This window comes from Passer domesticus, chromosome 8, assembly GCF_036417665.1.
Source record: "Passer domesticus isolate bPasDom1 chromosome 8, bPasDom1.hap1, whole genome shotgun sequence".
In the NCBI taxonomy this organism is placed as follows: Eukaryota; Metazoa; Chordata; class Aves; order Passeriformes; family Passeridae; genus Passer; species Passer domesticus.
Window position 1 is genome coordinate 23,105,693 of NC_087481.1, and position 24,307 is coordinate 23,129,999.

At 38.4% G+C, this 24,307-nt stretch overlaps 2 long non-coding RNA genes across 3 annotated transcripts in view; both read left to right on the forward strand.

Annotated features, from left to right (window-relative positions):
* LOC135306123 (uncharacterized) overlaps positions 1-24,307 on the forward strand; it is a 168,188-nt gene that overhangs the window by 21,127 nt on the left and 122,754 nt on the right. The gene's annotated exons all lie outside the window — the stretch shown is intronic.
* Positions 9,582-23,711, forward strand: LOC135306124 (uncharacterized). The gene is made up of 4 exons (XR_010366978.1): positions 9,582-9,880; positions 11,662-11,775; positions 18,874-18,960; positions 19,096-23,711. It is a non-coding gene; the product is annotated as an uncharacterized LOC135306124 (long non-coding RNA).

The window sequence follows — 24,307 nt, forward strand, 5'->3', positions numbered from 1 at the left end:
TTGTTCTTTTGCAGAGGTGGCTCCAGTGGTACTAAAGCAATATGTTTGGGTTCCTGCACTGGATTTTGCCCATGTCCCTTCTCTTGCAGCTGGGGATTTGTTGTGGTTGAACCTGAAAACTTTTTTCTAGCTCAAAGACTCAAATTCAAATATTTCTAACTGAAAAATCTGTCACTTTCATCTGAGAAAGAACTAAGGCAATCACACAAGTTCAATTTTCTCTGCTAGATCCTGAGTACAAGTCAGTTGATGCAGGTGGGTTTCTCACAACAAGGGATGGAGTGCTGTAGAGGGCAGGCTTTGCCTGTATTGGGTAGAAGCATTTCCAGCTAAAGACCAAATTCAGTCAGCCCAAATAGCATTTTGACTACTTAGCTTTCTTTGTATTCATAAATCAGACAAATCAGTAATTGTTTAAAATGTGAAGGCTTCAATTTGCTGGTGTTATATATGAACTAAAGGCAGCATTAAATTAAAGATGCTACACTGATGAGGTCATGGTGTGACGTCTGTGAATATGCAAGTCACCTTTTTAATGGTGTGGCCTTTTCCTTTCCATTGGTATTAAGTAGGTTTTTTGGTTGAAAATGAGTGAAGTTGGTGCTAGAAATTTATTTTAAGGTTTCTTGTTGAATGTGGTGCAGTTTCAGAGAATATAACATTTAAAGAGCACACGTTGCTCTTTTATAAAAGCACTTGCAAAAATTTTGTTGGGAGCTCTCTGATGGTCCCATCAGTGGTATTAGTCACTGAGTCTGGTCTGAACTGGTGGTGAAAACTTCTGAGGTGAAATAACATTATCTAATCCCATAAAATCCAGGTTAGTGTTTCTATAGCTACACTTACAAAGTGACAGATGTCCAGCAGGATTTTAAAAAGTCTTTAGTTATTGATGTTTGTAATGGAAATATTCCTGTGCTCAGTGGAGTTGGTACAGCCTCCCTTTACTGAGGATGTACTATGATCTGTAATGTGGGCATCAGCCTAGTGTCCCAGACTGTGTGTGAGATGCACAAGGGTTTGCAAGTAACAGGAGATTAGCAGCACTTTGGCATGGTGCAGAATGGCATTTCTCCTCCTGGCTTTTGAAACTGCTCATCTGTCAGTGCAATGGGTCAGGACCAGGTAATAAGTGACAGACTCTCAAGATATTCACAGAAAGCTAATTCCCTTTATTGAGAAACCCATTGCTTTTTATACCCTAATTTGCTACAGGTGGACCCAATTGTCCTTTAATTAAAACACCATCACCATTGGCTAATTCAAAAACCACCCTTTTGGTAAATGCATCTCCATAACGAATTCCACATGTTCATGACACCAAGTGCAGCAACTTAAGAATTGTTTGTCATTCCTTTCTCTGGTCGTCTCACAGCCTTTCCCAGAACGATGCTTGGGAAAGTTGTCTGTTGCTCTCTGTGACCAGAGAGCTGCTGCCACACTCATCCGCCTCTGGCCAGCCCTGCACTAAACTCAGAGGTACTGACATGCCACATTTGTGTCTTGAGTGAGTGAGGCTGGAAAAAGGAGTCTGCAAGAAGGCAAAAAGAAGCTGACTTTATTAAGTGTTTTATGATTCTGTTTGATTTTATATCTTGTATATGTAAGCTAAGGGGAAAGAAAGCTAAAATAAAATGGACAAGAAAGAGCTCTGTATTGTTGAATGAAATCCTGTCTCTCTTTCCTTTACTCGTGGGCTGGTCAGTAAGGGTACAGAAATAATCGTACTTGTTTGTGGCTGTGTGTTTCAACTGAGTGAAGAGGCTGAGATGTGAAAAAAGAGGGTGGAAGACAGTGTATATCAGTTTGAAATGTCTGTCTCCTAATTATGGTGGGTTTGATTGTTTTCCTTTGTCTCCTTCTCTGTTTTTTTTTTTCCCTCCAGACCCTTACAACTCACCTTTTATGGTATTCATAATCTTTGCACATAGAATGAAATTATTAATAGCCTGTACAGATTTTTTAAAATAAGGAGGTACACTAGCATGAAGTGGGGAACAGCAGACTTAAATGTTCCTTTATGTTTTCACTCCTGGAGAGAGGGCTTGAAAATGACTACTGCTATTGGAATGTCAGCGAGCTTCTGAATATTAACAATTTCTTTTAAGCACGATAAATGTTTTCATTTGCATTTTTTTCTCCTGCTAAATTCTTCATTCTCTTAGGAAGAGATCACATAAAAATGTAAAACAAAATGCTGGAAGAAGTAGATTAGTTGTCTGTCTGTCTGTACATGATTACCAAATGAACTGTACATTAAAATGGTGGAGCAATGGGCCGTGCAGATAGAAAAAATAATTTTTAAGAGATCTGTGAAACTTAGAAAGCCAGTTACTATTCTGCCTAGAGAGAATTTTTCACTAAACATGTCTTAGTAAGTTTAAATGCCTATTAATTAATGTTTAACTGGTTCTTAATGGCAGTGAAGTCTAGTGACAATTTGACTTTCACATGAAAATTAGTCTGATGTTGGCTCTGTGGAACAGGGAGATACATCACTGTTAATATGGTAGCCCATTTATTACCCTGGTGTCTTAATTCAGCTGCATTCGAGGGCAGTGAATTGAGAATATCCTAATCAGTTTGGGTAAAAATTTGAATTAGAACTATGTCAACATGGTGGCTGTGCACCAGTCTGAAGGTCAGGGAGAAAGGCAAAAGCTGCAGGAAGTAAGAGCTGTGTGACAGTGCTGGCCCTAACCCTCAAGTATGGAGACACTTTTCACTTTTTCTGGAGCCACTGTGGGCAAGGGCTGCATGAGGCACCTAAACCACTTTACACCCAATTCTCTCTGACACTTCTGTTTGCAGCAAAACTGTGCTAGATTTTTCTCCGCTCAACTAGTATTTTTTGCAATCAAGATTGCTTGTGAACCATTAAGTACAGTTAATGTTTCAGATCTAACTGCAAACAAAATTCCTGGGTTTTGTCCCAGTATAAACTGTCCACACCTTTTCAAACAAAATCTCTCTTGCTGATAAGGGGGAGCTTTGTCTCAGAGAGGCCTGAGTATCACCAACAGGAATGGGGGAGCAGAGCTGCAGAGTTCTCATCCACCACCGGGATTCAGACAGGCCATCTTGCAATGGGACTATAGGAGCAAACAAAACCCAAGGCTGCCCTCCAGCAGCCATGTATCTTTGGAAGGTATAAGATGCAAACTTAGTGGGCCAAGCAGTGGGGTCATATGCATGCAAAAATTATATGTCCAACTAACATGAGCTGGCTTCTTTGGTGCTGCAGTAATTTATAGGATAGTTTTTGCCCTCTGTATGATTCAGGAAGGAATTTGGAGAATAGAGTGTTTTAAAAATAAAGTGTGAGATAAGCTGGGCCATTGAAGTATTTTCTTACTTCAGGTATTTCAGCTGATAAACTCTAGCATATTATTTCTTAGCTGGCATTCTGGCCTAGTCAGAATAATTTTCCACTCCTGACCTGACATCTGTAAATTCCAGTAATCTTTTTTTTTTCCTGAACGATTGGGTTATGAACAGGACAGGAAGAACCAAACTCTTGATCTCTTCTAGTAAGGTTGGAGATTGAGTACTAAAACTTCCAAATAATGATCTCCTCACAAAATCCTTAACCTTGGCATTCCTGTATAACTGAGGATCTTAAAGGGCATTTTGCTCCCATATACTGTTATCCCACTAGCTATCAGTGTCCATGGGGACAAGACATCATGACCCTCTTTAGCAGCAGGTCACCTCGTATGGACACTCATGCATAGGCACAGGACGGGAGTCGAAGCCACATCAGGAGAGGAGACTTGCAAATGCCCATGTTCATTTTGCCAGGAAATTTCTGAAGACTTCAAGATAATATAGAGATATAAACAGAGCTTTCCTGTCCTTGACTTAGAACTGGAGCCAGTGTGAAATGGAATCTTACAGACACTGCTCTGCTCCTTTATTCACAGCTAGTTCTGAGCCAAAGGCTCTGAAACCCTTCAAAGGATGTGCAAGTTTTTGGGGAGGGATTTGTGACTCATTGCTGTGCCTGCACACCGCACATGGTGTTTTTCTTTTGCTGTCCCATGGGTTTCCAAGTGCTAGACTTCTTTGAGTTTTAGAAGTAAAACCTGGGTTTTATGTGGAACTTTGTCCCTTAGCAGAAACTAGGAATCTGTGTTTCATGTTTCCAGTCTTGATTCTGGTCTCTTCTCAATTTCTGTTAATCACCCTGTGTTCCTGTGGTGTGAAGAGAAAACCCCACACCAAGAGTTTTAGTGCATAATCTTACTACAATTTCTCCCCAGTTTAGAAATGTGTATGGTAACTGCATCTGTGCATTCACTGTCAAAAATAGTCAACAATAAAGTTTATTTCAGGTTTCCTCTACTGTTTCTATGTGGGCTCTGGTACTTGAATAACAGAATGAGTAACTTTCTATAAAATGGCATGTGACTGCAAAAGATAAATTGTTAATGTAAACCATCATGGAACTCTATTGAGCATCTTTGATTCAAAGTACTGTGTGTGGATGCTTGAAATATGACTAGTAATTAATTCTGTGAAAGAGCAAGTTGAGGATTTCAGTACTATTGGTGTAGTGTTCCAGAAAAGATGTTCAGAAGATGAAATTTAACAGTCTGTGAAATCTTCTTTCTTTTAACTTTCAGAAAGGTTGCCCTTAAACCTTTTCTTCTGAGACAGAAAAAATTGTTTTATATTGAATTAAGATGCACTAGATGTTTCCTTCCAAACATGAAATAAACACAATCCAGCTTTTACCTTGCTGTTATATTCCCCCCCACTCATTATAGTACGTGTACTTGGTCTCATATGAGATATTTTTTCAGTATTGCCAAACAGAAAATGTTGAGAGTTAAAAAGCCAGTCCTGACTGATGGTAATATGCCCTACAAATTGAAATTTTACATACAATAAATAGCGCATTTTCGTTCCCTGCCATTTCCCTTGTTACTTTAGAGTATGTTTCTTTTGGCAGGTATAGGTTCTCCACATGTGATTTTTAGTAAAAGCTCAAATTCTCATGCAACTCCTAACTCTTGTACTGGGGCTTTACCATGCACTTCAGTATACTCAGTATTCCTTTTAAACTGCGAAAGCTTACAATGCTGCCAGTAGTCTACAAAAATATACTAGCTGTCTGGGTCTGCATGCATGTGAAAGTTGTGCTCTCATTAAAGAACTGCAGTTTGTCTCATTCTGGAAAATGAAAATAAAAAGTCACAGAAAGAATGTAGGGAAAGCATTTGTTTTCAAATAATTTTAAATATGAAGAGACACGGTGGTGAGGAAGAAACAATTTGTTTACACATTTCTTGGCACAGATCTCTTGCACTTCAGTACTTGGGAATGAGAAGTAATGGGCACATTCTAATGCAGAGACTTTGGCTTTCTTTTCTGTAAGGCAAAATAATGGGAACTGATTGTCTGAAATGATAGGGTATCTTCTTTGTTCTGCCTGAACCGTTCTGTGCATCAATGTCTTCAGAGAAGGGAACAGTAAGCATTAAAGGGTGGTTTGATCTTATGAGGAAGGTGCTGTAAGGATCAGTGACTGGGTGCTGAAGTCAAATCCCAAGAATAAATTAGACAAGCATGTTACAGTCTGTCCACAGCAGTGAAGCTGGACTAGGTCCTGGGACAAACAGCACTGGGTTGGAGGAATAGTTGCTCTGTCCACTGAAGCCCAGTTGCCTTTCCAGAAGCTGAAGCACAAGTGGTGAGCTCTGCGTGACGCAGCTGCTTGAGACGGCAGAAGAGCTGTCCTGTGAGCCAGGAAAGCAGTGGGTGCAGGTGACCTGTGTGCCTAGTGCTTGGGAGGTGTTGACTGCAGTGCAGGCAAAACCCCAGTGCTGCTCTTGGTAGCTGACACACAGGGCTCTCAGCTTGGGCAGTGGGACAGTGGGCTGTAATTAATGGTGAGATGTGCCCACCAGTTTAGAAAGAAAGGCAAAATTTTTGAAAATCCTGTGTAGTGAGATAATATCTTGCACTTAAGACTCTAAGAAATATTGTTCTGTGCAGCTAAAATTAAGTTTTCCTTTAGCCCTGTCATGGACTGTGTCATTGTATGCTGGAGCTGAGCACTAGGGTATTCATCCAGCTCTACTGTAGAAGCACTGCAGCAATGGCTTTAGACATGGTAGTGTAGTATTTGTCAGTTCTTATTAACAAATGCCAGAATGAAAATTGATGAACAGTCTGAATAAAAAGACTGATTGTGCAACTGAAATCAAGGCAGTTTTAATAATATACCTAATCCTTAAATGTGCATGATTAAATTTACATATTTATATCACTGCAATTAGAAGTTGGTATTTAAAGGGCACACTTCCCATTTCATGTGGGAATTTGTAAAAATTAAAAGCCCATTTCAGGCTTTTAATAATTCTTCTCAAGTTTGCTTTTTTAAACTGCAGAGTTAAGGTAAACACATTCATTTGATTCTTTCCCTCTAGGCATGTACTATTTTTTCATCTGGAATGAAATTTATATATTTGGTTTGTCTTGTGCTAATCTGTAAAACAAACAAATAAATAAAAAAGTAGTCCTATTCAGCACTGAATGCTTTCAAACCTTTTAAGCAGTGCTGAGGGTTCTTTCTTCAGCGTTGACATGGCAACAGTAACACTCTGAATACAGTTTATGCTTCCACTCTTCCCAGCAATGTGTCTGCTTCCTAAACCAAAGACCTCACTGTACTCTGCAATGGATAAAGATCATGAATTGCAACTGTTTGATCAGCTTCTGACCCTGCACAGGCTTCTCCAGTCCCTTTGGCCAAATTTACAAGAGTGGCTCCATGAAAGGCATTTGTTAAGTCAGCAGGGATTACTTCCAGCATCAGGGGGAAGCATTGCAGTTACAGCACAGGCTGGCAGTGGAAGGTGCAGTTGCAATGCCTCCAGCACAGCGAGTCGTCCTGCAGAGCTGCCTGTCCCTGGGGCTGTGGCTGTCACACAGCCTTGACCTGGCTTTGGTGCACAAACCCATGGCTTCAAAGGAAGGCTCCTCTGAACAGACAACTGCCTCCATCTGCATCTCAGCCCTCTGTGAGGAGACTGAATCCCCCACTGCTCTCAGTGTGTCACACATCCCTCTTTTCACTCTTCCCAGGGCATTGTTTTTGCCTCGAGGCAACAGGGCCTATGTTCTTCTTCCTACAGGAATGCATCTGCAGTGCTGCTGGTGCTGAATGGTAACTGCCTGTGGTAAAGGTTTATTTTGCACTTGAGGTACCCTGTTTTCATAAGCCTCCTTAGAAGGGCTGCTGCATCAGAGCCCTGAATGCTTTTGGATATGTAACAACACTATATGGAGACTTAAAAAATAACATTAGCTAGTGACTAGGATGACATTAATAATTCAGCACATTGAAATGAAAGATTAAAATTAGACAAGCAATAAGTTAATGCTTGTCTTCTGCTGACCATACACGTTTGGGTATGAAATGCTTTCTCATCAACTAGCAAAAATGCTATTTGCTATAGTAACCCTGTTATCCAGCTGCCCTTCTTTCACTCCTGCAGCTGCTGGGGATGGGTTTATCTGTCTTTTTAGGAGCATGAAAAATTAATTTGGTTTTGCATATGCTACTAGAAATAAACTGCATTTTCATTTTTAATTTTTCTTTTTCATTCTAGTCCCCCCTTCTGATCTCCAGAGTTAACCTCTTGTTCCCTGTGTTTGAAAGGATGTTGGCCTTTCTTTATTGCTATTTCTCTTGCTTCCTTTTTTTCTTCTTCCTCTCTTTTTCTATCCATTTCTCTTTTTTCTTGACTTTTTTTCCTTCTGTTTTCCCTTTTTAAATTTTATCTTCTCTTTGCCTGTTTCTATTTTTTTATTTCTTATCTCTGTTTTCCTTTTCTCTTTTCCACCTTTTTACCCTTTTTCTTTTTTCTCGTCACTGTGGTTTCAGTAAGTGGTGCACAGTCTTTGGCCAGGTGGAGACCATGTAGTCTTTTGTGGAGACACTGGAAGGTTCTTCTGATCCTGGCATGAAAGTGGGAGCACAGCTGGTGGCCAATGGATGGAGAACAGGAGGCTGGGGCAGCTGCCATGGCTCTGGTGGTGTGCCAGGTCCTGTGCAAGGCTGCAGGTGGGCAACCTGCCTAAAGGCACCCTACAGACCCTGTCTCAGAGCTCTACTCCCAGGTCTTCCTAGGGATAATAATTTTTCTTGGTAGAGATCATGATTGTGATCCTGAGAGCATGTTGGTGCACTGCAGATCCAACTTTCCCAAACCTATTTATAGTAACTTTCATAAGTTCTCTGGCTAAACCCATCCAGAATTCTTGGTTTCATTTCTGTTTCTGTATGTAAAGCTAAGCAGAGAGCATGTAATTCAGATTAAATTCTTTTTTCTGTTGTAATATACACTAGGGACTCACCTTTCCTCTGACACCTTGTTTTATTGCAGTGTACAGTGAGAAGCTATTTTTCACCAAAGAAACAGTGACTGCAGGAAAGTGAGAGAATGAATTTAGGAAGGACTTTTTCTGCTGTGGGAAAATGATGATGTTCCTTAATTGCATTTATTTATGGTAACAGATAAAAGGTGAGCCTGTAGCATCTCTTAGGGCTATCAGTGCTCCTGCAATCCCAGTCTTGCCCCAAACCAGGGTAACAGTTGAGGTAATGGCTATTTCCCTGTCAGATGGGAAGGGAATACTGCTAATGTGAATGTAGAGGGAACTAATCTGATTTATTCCATTCGACATATGCTGCCTGAATGCACCAGAATCTGTGATGTTTTTCTGACTTTGCCTTGGCAAAGGGAAGGGTGAGGGCTTGTGGCTTATGGACACATGGTTGCAAAATTCTTCAGGTCACTAAGGGTGGGAATGGTGGGTAAGAAGATGGCATGTGCTCTGAGCTGCAGCTTAAAACAGCTTCATGAAAGGGTAATCTCTGGGCTTGGCTGTCACTCCTTGAAGAACATGGGGATGAGTTACTTCCTGTCAAACTGTGCATCTGTAGCGCTTCTTCCATGGCTTTTCCCCTTTTGCCTTAGAAGCAGTGAAGAGAAAACAGATTTCATCATTGACTTAATTTCACAGCACACACTGATACTGTGTGGTCAGTTTTTCATAGATGCTCAGTTGTGAATGCAATATTCTGAAGAACTGACTAACATCAATAATATATCCAAAATGAATATTTTTATAATATTTGTATAACATACCAATGGAATTCTGCTGAAGTGGGACTGACTGTATAGGTACTTTGGGCAGGGAGAGTTTAGACTCACCAAATAACTGAAAATTAAACATACTGTGGGGTGTGTTATATTTAATAGATATGTGACTGTTTCAACATCACTTACACTTTAAATGTCTGAAGTGTAAAAGACAGTGATCTATAACATGTTATTGGTAACCCCAGTATCACATTGCAGAAATTGCCTAATTCAAGTCAAAATGAATTTCATTCTACATCACAGTGGTATGCAAATTTTGATACGTTTGGCAGGCAGCCTTCCATTTACAAAAGGTTTCCATGGTGGAGCAAGCAGAGCACCAACACTCTAACCAGCAGCTGGCTCTTCCACTACTGAGAACTAACTGCACACACCTGGACCAGTAAAGGAGTTAACACTGGTGCCTTGCCTTACTTGGAATCACTGAGGGTATAGCTAGCTAATTTATTCCTACTTATTTTTGCTACTGCAAAGCATCTTTTATGTGTAGCTTTACCTGACTGCTTTGGCTGCTGATGGGTGTGTTCCTTATTCCTCACCACTAGCTTGGTCAGACTGATCAGGACCTTGTAAGTGGTTGTCACCACTTCAGAGGAAGGCTAAAATGCAAGGAAAGGAGATATCAATCATCACCACAAGTCAAATTTATTACAGGGGAGGAACTATTTTAAATTAAGACTTTCATGCCAAAAGGGTGTTAACAGGTAAAAGTGTTCATGTAATTTATTCAGAAAAGTTTTTGATAACTGTCAAGTATTCAACAGCTTTCTCTCATTATCCTTTACTTCATGTACTATGACTTGGCAAAGCCTTTAGGAAGACATTTAATCAGAAGTATGCAAATAGTCCTGTTAGCTGCAAGAGGAAATTGGCACTTAGGAATAGAAAATCTTAAATATTTTCTAAATGTTGAGACGTATTGGTAGTAGTTATATGTGATGAATTATGCAGCTTTTTTTTTTTTCTGCAGTGCAGTTAGAGAATTTTTCTGAAGTTTTCAGATATTTCCTAAGCAGGGCTTTCCAAACCATTCTACAGAAGCTACTACTGAGTGATCTGAAAATGTTTCTGTTTCCATGCTAAAACACAAATACTAAGAAGGTAGCAAATAAGGATTTTTTTCGATTGAATAGAAATGTTTATTCATCATTAAGTATTTTTAAAATTGAATGAGCTAAACTTGATCCTAAAAAACCACTTGAAATTAGAAGTGGAAGTACGTCACTTAGAAAATATAATTTATTTTTTCTGCCATGCCTATTTGCACCATGCAAGTTTTAAAAGCCTTGGTTTCTCCAAATTGCCTTATAGGGAGAATGAACTGTTTATAAGAAAAGAAGAATATATTTCCTTGATTTTTCATTATTTCTTCAATTGAATTGGTCAAATGTTGCAAATTCTTATGAATTGTCATTGTTTCCTGTCTGTCCTGATGGAAAAGGGCTATCCTTTAGGGAGGGACATAGGAGGCTGACACCCTAACTCTGGTCATACGAACTTACAGTAACAGGAGACTTGTACTGTGGTTTGGTTTTGTTGTTTTTTTTTTTTTTTTTTTTTCCATAAATTGAAGACTTGGCCAGAGATACTAAAGGCTTAAATTCAAATAACTTATTTTCTGTGGCCACAGCTCTCTTCACAGACAGTAGCAGGCACAACTTCCCAAAGGTTTTTCCTGGGGAAGGCAGTAAGAAGCACAGAGAGAAGAAGAGAAAACAATTCTTATCTCTATTCACTGCTCCTGTTGTTTTGCACATGTGGAATGTGTTATGGAGATTGTTTACCCAAGTGATTTGTTTATTAGATACTGGTGATTAGATTACCTAGTTGAAACCAATTAGATAGTTGGTTTGATTCCTTGGCCAGTCAGGTGAAAGCTGTGTCCTGGCTGTCTCAGACAGTCGAAGGGTTTTTCTTTAGTATTCTTTAGTATAGTATAGTATCTCTTCAGTATGTAATTTAATATACTATTAGTGTAACATAGTATAATTTTAATAAAGCAATTGTTCAGACTTCTGAATAATGGAGTCAGAGCACATTATTCCCTGGCTGGGGGATCACATGCATTGATAATTTTCTACTTCAGTTTTTGTGCATCTGTGAATGGCCACAGATCTTCAGAAATGTGTATCAGGAAAAATATTTTACAGTGGAATTTAGGGGGAAATTAGGTGATCTGAATCTGGGCCTAGAGTGTCTTTATCTCCATGTTACAAACAAATTAGTTACAACACACATAATGAAACAGCTTGCCCAAAGGCATGCCATAAGAGATGTGAAGAGCAGAAGGGTTGTCCAGGCTTCTCCCTGTTTCCCCCATGCAGGGCTTTACCTGTATTTGTTGCAGCTTTCTGGTGAAATACAATCAGTTCTGGGGGTTTATTTCTTACCAGAGTACAGCATGTGGGCCTGCAGAACTGCAAGTGCTCCAGTCAGTTCCATTTCAGATACTGTAGTGATCATAATATTAAATGTGAAATCGTAGATGTTCACATCCACGGTTCAGAACACCTAGAGATAAATGATATGGAAAAAGGCCTCTGTGACACGGGTCCCTGCTGGCCCTGACTGTACAGGCAGGAAGACACCTAGATAGAAGGTAAGAAAAGTTCTTTTAATTTTTTAAGTGATGTAAAGCCTAATGAGGTGATTTTAATTTATTTGGCTACCAGCAATGGTATTTAAATGAAGCACATAATTTGTTAAATACTAACAAATATGCTTCAGGCTGTACCACTAATGCAATTTTTTGCTTCACTGGTAGCCTTGGAGGCATTTGATTTCCCTTAGCCCAAACTTCAACTTCATCTGTAAGCAGACTATACCAGCAAGTTGATCAAGCATTTTTGTTCGTCACATTTGTAAAATACAGCATTTTAATTTCTTCTTTAGCCTACTGGACCCTTCCAAAGCCCATGCTGTCTGTCCATCTGCCATTTCAGATGTTAGTCCATGCAGGAATGCCGAGTGAGCCATATTGTTTGCTCTGTTCTTGTTCCATTGAACGTCTTGTTGTGTATAATTCTGCTGCTTGGTTTGTTTCTCACATGGTGTTCAGATTAGGCAGTGGAGGATTTTGTGACAACTGTAAAAACTATGTCTAATGGTTTTGTCAAACTGAAGGTTGCAAATTTTAGTACCTTACTACAGCTTTCACTGCGAGTACTTAAATGCATCCTGAACCTATATATTTTCTTCATTGTTTCTTGGCCTTGAGCCTGTATTTTGTTAGACAGGGCAGACAGCATGGAGTCCTCTGGTAGCATCACAAGCTAGATGCACACACTCTTACAGCCTTCTTCATGGAAGAGCTTGGGGTATTTGAATACATATTAGGTCCTATGCATAATTTATTATTTCAGTGTATTTCCCAAAGGTTGTGTAGTTATTCTGGGGGAGGGAATAAAGGGAGTATTGCTGGGTTATTTTCCTGACAGAAAGATGGATGAAACTCCAGAGAGCTATTTTAACTACATGATAAACATGAAATTGGACTAAGAGGTACCTTGAATGACATTTTTTGGAGGGGTAAAAATTCTTTTGATATCAAGCCACATAAATATTGAGAACTTCATAATGAATTTAGTTGCAGAGATTTTGATAGACATTTTAATATCAAAGTAAATTGCTATTAGAAGAAAAAATTAAATGCTTTCCAGCTATGAAACAGTGAAATAAACATGAGTTGTGGAGATATTTGGAATGGTTGTTGCACAGTAAGACCAGTCTTAAAAGAGGAATAAAATCTTGACTGTAATAATTGTGTTTGTAAAACAAGAAAGACAACACAAAATTTTCAAGTAATATGCAGAGTTAATAAAATGTTCTTCTTGCAGGAACATTTTGCCAGGAAAAAAGGGAAATACTCTTCTATTCCAGATAGGGAGAGGTAAAGCATTACTTGACTACAAATCATCTGGAAGAACATTTATGTTCTCTGTCAAATATGTGTAAATTAAACCATATTTTAAATATATTCATGGGTCCTGCCGGATAGATCATGTCTCAAGGGCAATCCAAGGAAGAAAAACGTTAGATAAACACATGTAGCTCTGGGCAAAGCTCTGTGCATTTCCACACAGCTGTGATGCCAGTGAGCTCTGCACCATGCCACATGTTTTTTCCTTCTCCTTAAGCTCTGAATCAAATCCTTTTGAAATCAGTAGAGCTTTGTCTATAGACTTCAAAGATCAAGCACTGTGGAGAAAGTGCAGGTCAGGATTAATTTCCTTTTGCTTTCCTTTTCCCTTGGTTTCCTTAATTTCAGAAAGGCATATTGCATTTGTTCTCGAACAGTCCTGGGCCACGAGCCACCACAGCCTGGCACCATGTCATTGGGCTGTCAAAACAGGGAGGAGCACAGTTGTTCTCTTCTTGTCCTGGCTCCTTTAGTGTCTGGCTCCTTCCACCAGAGCTTTTTTTTCTTTCTCATAATATAGTGCAATAGAAGAAAGAATGTGGCATCTTAATAATATTAGTTTTATGGTATTCTGGTTTTCAGCTGTGAGATGAACATCAGATGCTTATGTGCTCCCTCTACCCACACACAATGTGTGTGTGTGCATATAAATTTATACTGTACCATAAAATCTTTCAGAATTTAGAAATTACCATGAATGGGTATTTATGGGAGAAAAGGAGAAACAGATGATATCTCCATCTTGCTAAGGATAACACTATAGCTTAGCTTTTTTTGCATTAAATGGAAGGACAAAGTACAAGAAATATGAAAACTTGATGAAATTTAGATCAATTTTGGAGGCAAAGTAATCCACCTAAAATCTTTCCTTCTGCAAGCAATTTTTTTCCCCAGAAGAGGGCCCAGACAAGTCTATGGCCATTTGAAAACCAGGGACCAAATATTATACCCTTTTCTCTCTGCTTCTGTCCTTCCTTGTGTCCCTTCCCGATGCATTTTTTCCAAGCAATTTCACAGTTAGTAGTGTAATATATTTGTGAGATAAGCAGTATTGCTGAAAAGATAACCCTCCCCTTCTTCACCCCAGAGAAAGAGCAACCAAAACCCATCTTACACAAAGTGTTAGACTCTCATTGTATGCAGTGGATGTAGTCTGAAGTTGGAAAGAAGTTAAACCAGGGAAACTTCAAGTTAATCCTATATAGACCATTGCTTGTGGGTGCAACCTTCCCTGCCTCCTGCTACTCTCTGTGATGTGTCGCAATATTTGAGCCCTTTTCCCTGGTCAGAGGAGAGCTCTGGATTCATGTGCAGCCCAGCACTACCACTAACAACCTGTGAAGGTGCCCAGGCAGATGTTGATGTGGGAGAGGGCTGATGCGGTCCCTCAGGAATAGCTGGCTGGACCTGATGAACCTAAAATTTATATGGAGTTTCGGTATGCAAGAAGAGTAGATGAGCTTATATCTAGTGTCTGATCACTGCTGGGTTTTATTAACCATGAACTCCCTGAAAGGTTTTATACGTTTTGCCAAAGCGGAAAAGAGAGAAAGCAAACAGTGTTCAGCTGAGCAGTGAAAGAAGCTGAGCTGGAAAAAACAAACAACCACCCGTTGGAAGTTTACCCAACACATAGCTGATGACTCAGTAATTCTAGGTTTCCATGGTGACAGACTACCAAGAAAAAATAGGAACTGGCATTTTCCACCTCTGTGGTTCTATAGATCCTTGAAATAGAGGAGTTTGCTCACAAATTGCATTTTGAACTAGAGACCTTGGAAAGTTGGAAAATAGATCATCTATCCATGGAAGTTGATATTCCTGCCCAGAGATCTGGAAGGAATAAAGTAGGGCTGCTGCATGAGCTTTGTGCCAGAGGAGTTTTAGTCTGAGGACATACCTAGCAGGGAAATGGCAGTTTTGTACACCAGGTTCTTTGCACTTAAGCTATAGTCATTGTGGCTCCCCCTTAAATATCTAGAGAGTGAGTTTCTGCAAACACTAGCAAAAAATAATATTTTTTGCAACACATCTTAGTGGAAGGAGGACACTGAACAAGTCATAAAAACAGATGCATTTACTTTTTAGCTGCTATGAGCAAAGCAAAAACACTTTCAAATACATTGTGTTGAGATCTCACTGGGTAAAACAACAAAAAGAATCATCAATTAAGCAGGGAAGAAAGCAAGTATACAGAATCCTTAGGTATATTTAATTTCATCAGCAGGTTTATATTCTTCTGCGGAATTGTAATGCAAAGGTTTTTTAAGGATCTATATCAGAGGACACTGGCCTGGAGTAATAATGTGATTGATGAGACAAAGGAAAGCTCCAAAAGAACTGGTATTCTCACTTTTCAGAAAGAAAAATTTTATGTTAATATTCTCAGTAGGACAGGCCAGAAATAGGTGCACAAAGCACATGCATCTGATTCTGCTGCCTGCATCTGGTGTTCCTACTGGTACCTGCTGAGAGAAGCTCCCAGTAAGTACCATCACATTCTACTCCTATACTCAGTCTGTCTTCAATTAACATGTGAGTAAATCTTATAAAGCAGCAGGCTATGAGGAGGAGCAAATAAAGTGAGTTTATTATTTAATGCAAATTAACTATCCTAATTCAGAGTCTTAGTGTACAGCCGCAGTGAGACTGAAGGGTCCTCATACCTGCTTGTAAAAGGCCATCCTCTGCCTTGTCTCCTTAGTGATTTCAGTGCAGCTGCCTCTCCTCATTCCCAGGAGAGAGGAATGATGTAGGTGAATCCGTCAGCTGCCTGGAGTGTTCAGTCAGACTCTTCAGAGGAAATTCTCTGTAGCATTATGCAAACGATTCCCCACAGCATTAGGTAGTGACTGAGACAGGAGTGATAGCAGAAGCCCACCTGTCCCTTAGAATCCCTCTCCCTCCCTTTCACATGCTTTAGTTGCAGGTGGCCCCATTGGCATGTGCATACCCACCCCTCTCTGAATGCCAGCTCCCAGCAGACATCTCACATCTTCCTGGGATTAAAACCTTTAGAGTGTCATTGTTATTAGCTGGGAGGCAGAATTTTACACCTGGGCTGTGTGTATAACTACATATATAAATATATATATATATAATATATAAATGTGTTCAATTTGGATTACCATTTATAACATCCTGTTAAGCTCTCTGCCAATAGATAGTTTAGGACTTGGGTATGATAAAATAAAGTGTAGCATTCTGAATTTAAATGTAAACTTCTGCATAAAAGTGTAGAATATGCATTATGAGTTGCATGTAGAAGTGCATACCATTTAGTAAGTAAAATAGTGTATTTTTAATGTCACTTCTCACTGTTGGTCCATCATGGCAGGAGAAACAGCAGTCTAAGAGAGTTTAATCACAGTAAGGGCTTACTTCTTCCCCTGGCCAATGGAGTCTACTATCCTCTAAGTGCATTCCTTTATTCTGGCCTTCCCTGTTTGCCCTTACATTTGTGTCTGCTAGAACTAGAGCCAAAATGCTACAGATATTAATCAACCAAATCTTCTTTAATCTATTTTTTTTAAACAGTCATCATGTAAAAGTGTTTTTAACTGTCAGCTCTCCTCACAAACAATATAAAACAATTTGGTTTTATTCTCTTAGCTGATTTGGGTTGTCATAAATGCTAAGCCTTTCAGTAAATCAACTAATATTTAATACTTTACCTTACTATCTGCAAGCAAAAGGTCTTGCTTTTACTTTAATGTCAATATATTTGGTTTATACAGGTCTTTTAAATTATTCACATCATATCTTAACAAGCCTCTTGGACAGAAAATAATAATAATAAAACAAACACTTTTCATTGATGGAGATTACCAGCTGTTTTCAATTAAATGATAAAACAATGAAGAGCTATGAGAGATGTAAACCAAAAGGATTACCTAATTATCACTGTACCTATGAAATTATGCCAGCAGGTTTGCAGATGAAGCAAATGGATCTGCCATTTTCTGCTCATGTAGAGTTAGGTGGATATTGCAATTTACCTTTTATTTTAGCAAGGGCTGAATAGAGCCATCTGCACTTCTACTGTAAAGGCATGACAGAGAGATTATAAGAGCTCTGTTTTCACATCCCTTTGATACAATAATGGAATTCTGATAGAAAGAAAATAAGAAATGAATAATTCTGAGAGAAAAGAGAATGTTGATCAGGGAATTTGGTTAACACATGGATAAGCAATTTTGAATTCTGTATTTTCAGTAATAGATAAAACTCCTCAGAACTTGAGAAAGCCCATTTGATGTGAGGCTTTTGTTCAAAATGTTTGAGAAAAAAAACACCCCAAAACAAACTGTGAGTATGTATCTGCAATAGAAGGGGAGAAAATGGAAGGATGATTTAATCTCAACTGAAACAAAGATTATGCAGCAGCATTGATTAGTCCCCTTAGGAATTCCTGTTATTTGTTCACTTGCACTGTGCACATAAATGGCCAAAGGACCATGAATGAAGTTATATATTTGTGCATTTCAAATGCATTTGTGTAGTTCAGTTGAGCCTGACCGTTTAATCTTAATTCCCAGATTGTGGTGTTTTATGTTTGGGAAAGAAAATACAATTATGAGCCTGTGCTTTGTGAAAGCAGTTTTCTTTTTTTTTTTTTTTCTTTTTGTTATTACTAGTTTATTTTTAAAGATAGAAGCAAGGAGTTTTCTAAATTTGAAAGACAAGAAGGATGCATCCCTATAGCAGAGGTATGAACTAATACAAAATGTCTCACGTGACAGAGTCCAGCACATAATGTTCAGCCAGTGCCTTATCGTTGGGCCTTTGGCACCTGGTGAGACCAATCAGCCAAAGCAGTCTCCCTATGGGATGGCAGCTCAGCCAAAGGCTTCAAAGGCCCTGCAGTGGCAGCCTGGAGCTGAAGAGAGACAGCGAGGTGCTTAAGGCTGCTCCTCAGGGACTCCAGGCTAAGCTGGAGCTTTCCTGAAGTTCTGCAGCTGTTATATGTAGGAAGAATGCCCTTCTGAAACAATGACTCCACTCAGGGTTTAAATCCAGAGATAATAAATGGCAGACAGAAGGGGTTAGTGTCCTATATATCATAGCTGGTTCTCACAGCAACGGGCAGTGTTGTGACAGCATTTCTCAAGAACAAGTTGAGGGGTAGAATGACAGGTAAAATGAGAATCCTGCACAATCAGAGGTATTTACAGAAGCCAGCAGGATTCACTGTAGACTTTCTTCTGTGTAGGATGTGATAAAACTGTGTTTTTAAATCAGCAAGATATCATCATGTAATAAATGTCCACGCTTTTCCTCCTGTAGTTCAGCTCCGTTATTCAGAATGATGTCAAACAACACACCTAACAAAATTTATTCTAGAATATAGGGAATTTCCGTGACATGCACCTAGTTTAACTGGGAATAATTCAGAAGTGATGTTCCAGCACATTCCTGTGTGGGGAGCTGTTTGTCATTTCCTGTTTTAATGGAGATGCTAGCAGAGCACAGATCAGGGGATAAGTGTTTTAAATAGGGTATCCAATAGGTGTGAACCAAAGCCTTCCATAAATATTCAAGCAAATGCTGCTTCCCTTGAAGCCTGAGGTTAAATCTGCCAAAACCCATAGCTTCAAGAGAACAGTACAGTTGAGTTCAGTATGAACCTTGTGATTTTAAGTCTTCAGATCATCTATTGCTATTATGTAAAATCTGCAAATTATTTAAAGGAGTATTTTAATATTAAGCTATAATATTCGGTTAAGAAAATATGATTGAAGTGCTGATATTGTTCCATGTTTTGTTATGCCAAAAAAGAAAAAGAAAGGGTTTAAGAGAGAAATGGAGAACAGAGAAAGAAGAAGTAACAAGAGTGGCACACCGGAACTGCAAAGATTTAAATGGGTATGGAAAAAACCTAAAAGGAATTACTTGTTATTCTTTTGAGCAAAGATGATTTACCTTATTTGTTAGAAAAAATTTTCAAACTGCAAATTTCTAAATCATCTAAAATTCACACCTGTTCCATTCCCATTACAGAGAGAGAGAGAGAAGAGTGGAAAGAAATGACTGCCAAGACCAGTATGTGTTTGCATGATCTCCTTGTCTGTTGTTCTCCAGTTGTGGGGTTTTCCTTGGAAGGAAGTTGTGTGACTCATCAAGTGAATATTCAGCTAAAATGAAGGGGATCATGCAGTCTCTAATTCATCTACCATCTATATTTTTATCCTTGCTATTATTTCGTTTACTCAGTGAGAGGGCTATACCATTATTTTCTGTTACTGTATAAATATAGATGAGAAACAGTTCTGTTGATGCATTTAAATAAGGTAAGCAGCAGAAGAAATTCAATTCAGAGTACATTGCCATATCAAACAGCTAAATCAGACTGTTGTAATGAAATATGTTTGATGCAGCTTCTTGCTGCATTTCAGGAAATCTGCAAAAAAATAGTTGAGGGGAAAAATGAAGGGTGAAGAGAAAATAGTCAGATTTCCAGTATTTGAGATCAAATTCTCTCAAAGTAGAGATCATTGAGACTACACATGTGGGTTATTTAACTTTAGTAATAAATCATCTCTGTATTTGCCAGTCAAGAAAAGGACTTGTAGGAATTGTCATGTTAACATAAGCTCTCATCTTGCAAAGAGCTGTGTGTGCTGGACCTCCCTTACATACCAGGTTCACCTGGGTATTTGCACATAGTAGATCTTGGACCAGATCTGGGCAGCATTTGCTGTAGAGCAGAGTATTTATTGCTGGGGATGGTCAGATGGGGAGGTGATATTCAGTCCTGATTCATAGCACTCTTCTCTCATATATATTGAGTGAAAACCTAATGATATTCTCTACTTCAAAAAACCCTAACAAATCAGCAAGTCTAACAGTTTCCATCATGAGCATTTTATTCATAAAATACTGATGTGTAGGACTATAAATTAGTTTGACTTGACTATTTTAAAAAAAATTACAGAAAATGTTTTTCTTTTTGGCAATGAAAATGTGAGAAGCAAATGTAAACGCTGAGAGTGCTGAGGAGTTAGTGAAATGAAATGTGATATGGACATTTTGTTTGAAAAATCAGTACGTCCTCTCTTTGGGAAGGGGAACTCTTTCTGGGCTTTCTCTGTTAAGGGTACCTACGTCCTTCCTGGCATCATATTCATCAACAGGGACTCCAAGGAGACCTGTATTGTTGCTAGAAGTGCAGTGCTGCTATTGCAAGTAATATGTCATCATAGCTGAGATCAAGACTTGTCTGCATGGAAACCCCAGTTTTCTTAACTGGCTTAAGAAAGTGGGACTGCTCTCTTTTCAGGCCTTTTGCTGAAGGAGGTTGAATCATAAACCTTTAAAAGATGTCTTTCTTTTTTTTTTTAATTTTAAACTTGTACCTTATAAAGTTACGCTGCTGGCATGATTTGCAATTGAATTAGCTTTGTGTATTTGAGCAGTGCTGTGTTTGGTAATTCATAACCATTCAGAGAGGTTTCTGAGAAATATTTTCATGTTTGTATATAATACCATTGTGCAAATACTAATTGCTTTCCTAAAACAAAATATCGGACAGGAATTTCTGTTAAATGTTTGGTGCTGACAGGTCTGTAAAACATTAATGGCTTGCAGCAACAACATTTACCTACGTTGGAATTTTCTGTTGTGCATGTTATCATAAACCTAAACTCTTGAAAGTTGAAGGCTTGTTCTAGGAGGGGAGATGCTCACATCTATTGATGACAGATTGGTTACAGTACACAAGTTTTGAGAACAGACTCTGAAATAACTAATGAAAAATAGCAAGAGAAACCCAGTCTAGTAAGATAACTCTTTCCAGCAGTCATATCACAAGGACTACTTTTATGTCCTTCTGCTGTAGTATTTATTTTGTGCTACTTACTTTATTCATTGTTCATCCTTTTGGAGAGTAAAATCACTGGGGCTGAAAGACTAATTATGAATTACCAAATTGTTCAAATCAAGCAGCAACAAATACAACAGGAGATAAGCTTGAGACATTACAAAATATATTCTGTTCACTTTTTGCTATAGTAATGTGGCTAAAATGATTTGTGATGATACAATACCACCATTGTCCATGACGTACAGTAAGCACCACCTGTGGGGCTGTACTCAGGTTTTACTGAGGTAAATCTAGCTTGCTGCTGAGGCAAAAGGGTGTTTTTACAGTCAGATAATAATTGATGGAATATATTATTCACACTTTTTAGGATTGGTGTGTGTGGGAAGATTATTTCAGAGAACTTTAGAAGGAAGTAATAGTTATAACATCAATGTCTATCTATTTTTGTCCTACTTACATGTCTTCCAAGTGTTTCTGTGAGAGAGCCAGATTGTTTGAGGGCACATGAGCCTTCTGTGAGAGTGTGTGTTATTTTGCCTGCAAAAAGATTCATGTTGAACCTTCTGCCATATGATTAGACCATTTTGGTTATGTTAGGCCAATTAGAATGTACACTGAGGGATTTTTAAAGGGCTTTTCAAAATGCTTTGACCTGGGAAATTATTACGGTGTATATTGACAGTAAATAACCAAACAGATATCTTCATATAATATACTTTATGCAGGGAAGATGGTTTCAGTAAAGACAGTCAATGAAACCTGAAATTGGTCTTACGTTTAGCTTGCTGAATGCTTTGAGGTTGGCTTTCAGGTTCAGTTCAGATCATAATAGCACTCTCTTAAATTCTATGCCCATAGCTGATGTCTATTAAATGAAATGTGAAATACACTTAGATACCACACCAAACCTTATTGCCTCTTTTATAACAGCAACACTTCTATGGCAGTAAAGGAATTGATTCTCTTGTCTGGATTAATACTGTCCTACTTTATAGAGAAAACAGAGAAAATTATCTATTCAGAAAAGCACAGCCGTCTTAGAAGAAAATTCACCTTTATATAAATAAATACATACTCTGTGAAGATATTTAAAGTGCTTAAGTCAAACAAAAATACTCAATTCACAAGAAAACAAAAACCTGTGGAAAACATTTGAAGTTAGAGAGAACATTAAAAATAAAAATGGAAATGTTTATTTTGTATGACACAAGTGTAACAAGATTTGCAAAGGCAAATCAACCAAGGCTAATAATAACGGCCATTTCCACGTAATTAATCTGGGAGATCAGCTCAAGACTGGGCACTGCTTGATGCAAAGGTTCCTGGGACTATCATTAAAAGATTTTTCTTCACTTAAAGAACATGATTATTTTCTTGTGAGTATGAAGAAAAAAGTGGATTTTCTGTTTCTGAATGACAGTATATATGCTCTTACACATATTCCAGTCTGCACTTTAAAACACTTTAAATATAAGTTGGGTTGTGTGGAAGGTTTTAGAAAAATGAATGCATAAATTTATATCTAGTTGAATTCTAGCTGGTTATAAAAGGAGTAAAGAGTATGATTTGAAACTCGGATTTATTTTACAGAGACATCAAGACATTTCTGGCAGATAAAATGACTACTTCAAATAATAAGACAGTGCTAGATAAAATGTGTTGAAAATCATGCTTATAACATAAACTTTCAATTGGCAATATTTTTTGAGAACTTTTAGAAGTCTTTGTGAATGGGTGAAGACATATGAACATTTGCAGGAGGAATTAAAAAATTTACACCTACATAAAAAACCTAAATATTAGCAGACACAAAGGAGTTCTTGAAAGTGAAGTAGTGAAATGAAATGGTCAAATGTAAGATCACGGTGTGCTTTTGCAAATCTCTGCAAGGAGGACCACTAGTACTATTTAGCCCAAAAAGACTACAGAAAAGTAGAGCAATGAATATGGAGGATCTGTACACAAAGTCCTAGATTTTTTTTTAAGGTGGAAGGATGTTGTTTTATTTAAGAAGTCCCATACAGAAAAAAAGCTCTATGTTTCCCTGAAACATTTTAATAAATATTTTCAAATCCAAGAGATCTTCCAAAGTATGAAAGAACGTGCAGGAAAAAACACAGACAATTTGTAAAGTTTGCAGAAGTTAGGAATCAAAGTCATGAAACTTATTAAGTGCTGCTGTAATTCATGGATGATAACTCAGCTGCTTGTACATTATTAACTCCTGATAAGGATCAGAGTGATCCAGATGTGTAAATGAAGATAATTTGAGGAGGATGAATGACCTTTCTGTTGAGGTCATCGAGCAACTGAGTTTAGATTGGCAGTCTGCTTGGTTTCCTGTGTCATGAAATGCCAGAGTACTAATGTGATGGATAGAGTCCAAAGTATTTTATGCTACTTTGTCTGTAAGGTCACCCAGCCTTTATATGCAGAGGGCAGGTATACATAGAATAACTTCCCCATTTAAGATATTAGTTTCTATTGCTTCTCAAGGTGAACTGTGAAACCTAACCAAGTATATTTTTTGGATAGCCTTACTCTGCTATCTAGACCAGATGTAAGCGATAGTGAAAGGAAAAATTACATGTATTTTAACAATGACATGGCAGCAGGTTTAACTAGACCAGCTCTTTTCAGCCTTTCTCAAGAATACCTTTGCAAAAAGGGCATCTGCTCCCACAAACTTCAGATCATAATTTGTAATTCTCAGATAGGGAGTTTATTGTGTTTTTCTCCAGAAGAACCTTTGTATTGTAATTTTCTGTAAGAGACTTTGCTCTAGAAGCTGAATCCAGGCAAATAAAAGAACTGTTATCAGATGTTGTCCTCAAAAGACTGTGTTAGTTATTTGTACAGAGGTAGCATGCAGGGAAGAGAGCTAAAAGCAAACAGGGACACACCTTCCTTCAAGCCTCAGTGTTTGTATTTCCCTTTCAGGACTGTCAGGCCTAAGGACTGTCAGGCCTAACTGATTACAAACACTCTCATCTCTGGCTAAGCAAGGATTCACTTTATTTCCTCAAAGAGCTAGTGTCTTCTTTCTTAGTCTCAAAGGTTAGGTTTTTGTTTAGTCTAATGTTCCGTATATATTATGGAGATACACAGACCTTCCTACCAATAAATGCTTTTCTCCACAACCAAGGACACCTTGGGCAGAGGAACAGTTTCAAAGGTGTGGGTAATTTGATGGAGTTTTTATTTTGAAAGGCATTGCCTGCCTTTTTGTGTATTTTCAGAGAGCTGATGCAGATTCCTAAATTGGTTTGAACCCTCTGAGCAAAAAAAAAAGAAATAAAAATCAAATGAAAAAACCAGATTCTGCTTGTGAAGTATAATGGGCATTTCCTGTGGTACTTGCAGAAATGGGTTAAAAATACAAGGAATTGT